Below are 6,505 nucleotides of genomic sequence, written 5' to 3' on the forward strand. Positions count from 1 at the left end.
CGGGCCGGATTTATGCGCCTGAATGTTTCAACCCCATATTAAAAATGGTGATCAGTTCCCTTGCCTCCCGTTGAATTCTTCCCTGTGATGACAGATAGATTCATTTTACCTGCCCGTTCATAGGAGAAAGGGAATAACCAACACACTGCAGCAGTGCTGCGGGATCAACGGAAATAAAGAGACTTGTAGAGAATTGTAAACAGTGCGGTCATGCTGCAGTTCTGGAATAGGTTTTACAGAAATAGAATTATGGTCAGTGACATACTAAGTTAGAATGCATTTAACAGCTACTGTCTTAGTCTCTGTGGCGCAATTGGTCAGCGCGTTCGGCTGTTAACCGAAAGGTTGGTGGTTCAAGACCACCCAGGGACGGAATTTTACTATTTTCTCACCGTCAGCATTCACGGGTAAACAGTTGCCAGTTGGCAATGGGTCCGTGGGTGCCAATAAAAAAAAACTCTCAATTGTTACCAGCTGGACTGTTATCTGGTATTACCAACATTATTTAATGACGATTGATTTCAAACATATCAAATTTAACAATATATGTTCCATTACACCAATAAACTTTTTAAAAAATGCAATTGAAACATGAACTTGAGGCTGAGCATTTGTTCCAATTCCATATCATTGCTTCCATTCATTCCCGGATAGAGCATAAATCTGTCGAACCCAAACTGAAATGTGTTCAATGATGGAACATCAACACCCTCTGGAGTAGAGAATTCCGAAGATTCACGAGCCTTTGAGTGAAGCAATTTCTCCTCATCTCAGTCCTAAATCATCAGCGCCTTATCCTGAGATTGTGTCCCCGTGTTTCAGATTCCCAGATCAGGGACAATAGTATCTCAGTATCCACCCTTTCAAATTCATAGCATCATAAAACCCCTGCTGTGTGTTGCCTCAGCCGATCCTGGATTGAATTGGGTGACAGTTTGATCCGAGGTTAATGTGGTTTCCTCTGGGTGTGTGTCTGAGCGGCTGACAGCGCCGCTGCTCAATCTGACTGTTACTTTCTGCGATTCTCCACACAAGCCTCAACAGCCTGGAGCACCCAATGATAGCTGCAAAGCAGTTTTTGTACTGTTATGAGACTGTTTTCTATCACTGTGAGTCTGAAAGCGCAGTAATAGCGGCCAGCGTCACTCAGCTGGAGCCTCCAGATGGTTAAAATAGTTAATTTAGCCGAGGTCTGGAGACCAGCAAAGAAACGGGATCCAAAACCTTCCCCTCTGTCTGCTTGTTCTGTATTCCAGGATTTTTTCCATATAATGAACTGCAAATCTTTCTGTGGCTGCTGTCTGTACCAATACAAGGCATAGCTTTTTGCTGTAGTGTTGTAGGTACATCGGATAGTCACCGTTTCACCTTCTCTCCCCTCTGAAGACTGCGGCTGAGAAACAGAATCTCCATCACTCGGATCTGTAACATGTGTTCAAGAAGAAAAAAAAATTAAGTGTTGGACGCGCTGCTGAAATAATATTAACACTTTATATTCACCGCGACATAAGTGGAGTTATGAAATAAAAACAAATGATGGTGGAAATACACAGCAGGGTCAAGAACCACCACTGGGGAGAAGCAGAGCTAAAGGTTCCGATCGCGATAACATTTAACCAGATTGGAGTCATCCTTACTGATGAGAAACAGCCCGAACACAATGCAGACAGTGAGGAACTCCATGGCGGCTGCAGAGCCCGGGGCTGTGACTACCTTTAAAACTCCAAGCACTGCCGGAACAGAATCTGTTTTTACAGTCACTTTCTGATCTCAAACTTCCCGTCCAATCAACAATTTGCAATCTACCCGTCATAGATTGAGATAAGATTTCAATGAGTTTCAGTGATGGGCTGAAGCTCTTTGACCTTCACTATTACATATCTGAGACTCAGTGACTGAGTGGGTACAGTGTGTGGTGAGAGGGAAGAATCATAGAACATAGAACATAGAACATTACAGCGCAGAACAGGCCCTTCGGCCCACGATGTTGCGCCGACCAGTTACAAAAACAATGACCCACTAGCCTATACCAATCCCTTTTCGTCCATAAACCTATCCAGAGATCTCTTAAACGCCCCCAAACTAGACGCATTTACAACTGCAGCAGGCAGGGCATTCCAATCCCTCACCACCCGCTGGGTAAAGAACCTACCCCTGACATCCGTCCTGTAGCTACCCCCCCTTAATTTAAAGCCATGCCCCCTCGTGCTAGCTTTCTCCATCCGAGGAAAAAGGCTATCACTATCCACCCTATCTAAACCTCTAATCATCTTATATGTTTCAATAAGATCCCCTCTTAGCCGCCTTCTTTCCAACGAAAACAACCCTAAATCCCTCAGTCTCTCCTCATAGGACCTCCCCACCATACCAGGCAACATCCTAGTAAACCTCCACCCTCTCCAACGCCTCCACATCCTTCTTGTAATGCGGGGACCAGAACTGCACACAGTACTCCAAGTGCGGCCGCACTAGAGTAGTGTACAGTTGCAACATTACACTGCGACTCCTAAATTCAATCCCCCTACCAATAAACGCCAAGACACCGTACGCCTTCTTAACAACCTTATCTACTTGATTCCCAACTTTCAGGGATCTATGTACACACACACCTAGATCCCTCTGTTCATCCACACTATTCAAAGTCCTAAATCAGCTTCACTGACAAGGCCATAAGAGATAGGAGCAGAATTAAGCCATTCGGCCCATTCGTGCCTATTCCACCATTCAATCATGGCCGAAATGTTTAAAATCCCTGCAGAATCATAGAATCCCTACAGTGCACAAGGAGGCCATTCGGCCCATCTAGTCTGAACCGGCCACAATCCTGAACCGAACACTCCAAGGATGTTGATTAGGTTGATTAGCCACGCTAAATTGCACCTTAATGTCAGGGGGATTAGAAAGTAAAAGTATGGGGTTAGGGGGATAGCACAGGACCCGGGTGGGATTGTTGTCGGTGCAGGCTCGATGGGCCAAATGGCCTCCTCCTGCACTGTAGGGATTGTATTCTATGATTCAATCCCACCCAGGCCTATTCCTGTAACGCCACATATTTACCATACCATCCCCCTGACACTAGGGTCAATTTGTCATGGACTATCAATCTAACCCGCGTATCTTTGGGAGGAAACAGGAGCATCCGGAGGAGACCCACACAGACACGGGGAGAACGTGCAGACTCCACATAGTCAGACACCCGAGGTTGAAATCGAACCCGGGTCCCTGGCGCCGTGAGGCAGCAATGTGAGTGCCTCAATGTCGCTCCTGTGGGGTTTCTCTATCCCAATTTCGTACCTCGATCCCATAATCCTTGGTCCCTTCCCCAAGCAGGAGCCTATCTATCCCTATCTTAAATATACTCAATGATCTGTCCTCCACAGCTTTCTGTGGAAAGGAATTCCATAGATTCACCACCATCGCCCTGAAGAAATTCCTCTATATCTCGATTCTAATAGAGGTCCCTTTACTCTGAGGCGGTGCGCTCGGATCCCTGTCTCCCCTGCGAATGGAAACATCTTCTCCACGCTCACTCCATCCAGACCTTTCAGTATTTTGTAAATTTCAAAGAGATTCCCCACATCCCTCTAAACAGCATCGAGTACAGACCCAGAGGCTTCAGATGGTGGCAGTTTTATTTGATCGGTTTCAATCACTCATGTTGAATTTTATTTATTTTTACGTAGCTTTGTGACGGCTTCTCAAGAATATTAATCTCATTGTCAAGTGCGTGACTTGTTCACACTGAACGCTTCATTCTGAACGGTAAATTTCGTCGGGCTGTGACTTTAAATAAAAGAATAAGCAGATTGTACAACAGCGGATTTAGGTGCAGATCCCCTGAGAGAAACAAATGCAGCCACCCAAAACATCCAAGCTAAGGAATGAAGATAAACGAATAGAAAGGCAGTGAGTGAATCAAAGGCCGATACAATGATCGAAGGAGAGAGATGAGTAGAGAGGAACTGATGGAGAGGCAGAGAGATAAGCAAGAGAAAAGGGAATGACAGAAATGAGGCAGTGACAGGGAGATAAATAGCGGGGACAGACATTGAGATAAGTGAGGGAGAGACGGGAAGGAAATAGATGATGGTACGGTGAAGGGAACAGTTGCAGAAATGTAGAGATAATACAGAGGGAGACACAAAGAGAGACAAACGAACAGATACCAAGAGAAACAGAGATAGACAGTGACAGAAATAATCGTGTCCAACTTGAAAATCAATGGCCTAAATCCAATCAGAATTCCAGAAAGGGAAAGAAAAATAACTTAATTTAGAGCGTGATGCCAGCAGGGAGATTTCCGAGAACCCCCAAAACACCCTCAGAGTGAAACCAGTATCACTATTACATTGTGATCCTTCCCCTGCCCCTGCAGTAAACACGCACATGCAGTGAGGCAGCTCCATCTGGCGGCGACCCGAGGTAAATTATTATTTTCTGGAAAACCACCCAATTCTCAGAATCCGGAAGGACGCTACTGCATTAGTTTTAAGCCTATGTTTATTTATTAGTGTCACAAGTCTAGACGAATAAATTCTGAGTTTCACTTTCTCCCTGTTCCTCTCTGGTTGTCCGGCACGTTCAACTGGATTAATTTACATTGTATTAATAAAAGTATGGCAAAATATAATTTGACATAGCGGCAGAGTGGTTGGCACTGCTGCCTCACAGCGCTGGGGATCCGGGCTCAGTCACTGTCGCTGTGGAGTCTGCGTGGGTTTCCTCCGGGTGCTCAGGTTTCCTCCCGTAGTCAGAAAGATGCGCTGGCTAGGTACATTGGTCATGCTAAATTTCCCTTAAATGTTTCCGAACAGGCGCCTGAGGGATTTTCACAGTAACTTCATTGCAGTGTTGATGTGACTGAAAATTTCCAGCATTAAGCCAATGTTTGTCTGTTCCATGGGCTCTCTTCACTCCAATGTATTTAATACCTTCTGTGTTTTGTTACAGGGATAAACAGCGTTTCAAGATCGAACGAAATTAAGCATTCTGGAAGGACAGAGCATATTGTTGGACTGTAATTATTCGACAGCTGCTTTTCAAACTATGCTCTTGTACATCCACTATCCCGAACAAGCTCTGAGATATTTGATGAAGATATGTAGCTCGGACAATACCGACAAGTCTCAGGATTTATTAGATAGTTTCTCGGCTGCTTTGCACAAAAGAAAAACACTGTTCCTTTAAAAATCACCAGGGCTCTTCAGCCTGACACCACCCTGTATTTCTGTGCCATGGAGCCCACACTGGTGCAGAAATGTAGCGAACTCCGCATAAGAGCGCCAGATGGGAGTTCCGGTTGGAGATCAGCAGAGGGCGCTCCCGCACGGATAAACAGAAACAATTATTTGGTCTCCACAGGGAGAGTCACAGAATCATAAATGAAATATCAAAACAAAACTGAACACTCAACATGAACAGCTGTGCCACAGTTGAGTTTTTAACTATGCTAAAAATAGAGTTATGGTTCGTTCACTCACGCCTAGTCCTTTGATGATATTCCCTTGCCTGTGTGAATTACTGTATAGCACTTTCCCCATCTTGATTCCCCGTTTCGAGGCAGGTTTGCTCAAAGAGTCTGTTTGGTTATCTCTGTACCGGAGGGAGCGATAAGGACACATTAGTCAGCTAGACAGTCTTTATTAGAGCATGTGATAGTCAACAAAAAGCTGCGATGGAAACTAATTTGAAGAGGGAAGTGGTTAAATAGTTAGCCAACCATCTCATGAAGGAGCAGCGCTCCGAAAGTTTGTGATACCAAATAAAATTGTTGGACTTTAACCTGGTGTTGTGAGGCCTCTTACTGTGCCCACCCCAGTTCAACGCCGACATCTCCACATCATCGATAAATACTTGGCCAGTAAATGGAAATTTTAAAAAGGGGTAATATTGGAAGTAGATAGATGATTAGGAGTAAGTGGATAATTGTTTAAGAGAGACAGGAAATAAGTAATCGGCCGAACCTCCTCACCGTGCGCTGTAAAACACTATGATTCTAAGATAATGAAGTGTTCTGTTCAGTTAGAAAGACAAAAGAACACAGAACTGATGAAAGAATTTACTCTGTTACATACAGGAAGCAAAGAGATTCGGAAGCAGTGATGGTTCAAGTGGTCTTTGGTTTGACAAAACCAACTGTTCAGTGGCACCGTGAATAACGTCAGGTAACAACATCGTTAATAGTCCATTCGGTGACACTGCCCTTCGGCCTCACATTCAGCTCTCGCCTCTCCTTCCCCTGCCCACCATTCAGAGTCCCGACCTCGGCTTCAAGTCCAGTCTAGAAATCAGAACCGGATTGATCCTCTTTTGCACCTCCATCATCATGAAGACAAACACCCGCAAAGACCTGTTTGCAGTTGGAGTTCAGATATTGCTGATATTGTGTGAGTTTATTAATTAACTCAGACGCATTATTTTAACAGTCTCTTAATACCGTGTGGTTCGTGAGTGATTTTGTTTTGTTCACAGCCGTTCAGTGTGAGGATCAGAGCTCCCACCCTGA

At 44.7% G+C, this 6,505-nt stretch overlaps 1 non-coding gene across 1 annotated transcript; it reads left to right on the forward strand.

The window, feature by feature from the left end:
* The first annotated feature begins 298 nt into the window (after positions 1-298).
* On the forward strand, positions 299-372 carry trnan-guu (transfer RNA asparagine (anticodon GUU)). Its single transcript has one exon. It is a non-coding gene; the product is annotated as a tRNA-Asn (tRNA).
* The last annotated feature ends 6,133 nt before the right edge of the window (positions 373-6,505 follow it).

The sequence above is a fragment of the Carcharhinus amblyrhynchos genome, unplaced genomic scaffold (assembly GCF_965287045.1).
Source record: "Carcharhinus amblyrhynchos unplaced genomic scaffold, sCarAmb.v2.hapA scaffold_39, whole genome shotgun sequence".
NCBI classification, from domain to species: Eukaryota; Metazoa; Chordata; class Chondrichthyes; order Carcharhiniformes; family Carcharhinidae; genus Carcharhinus; species Carcharhinus amblyrhynchos.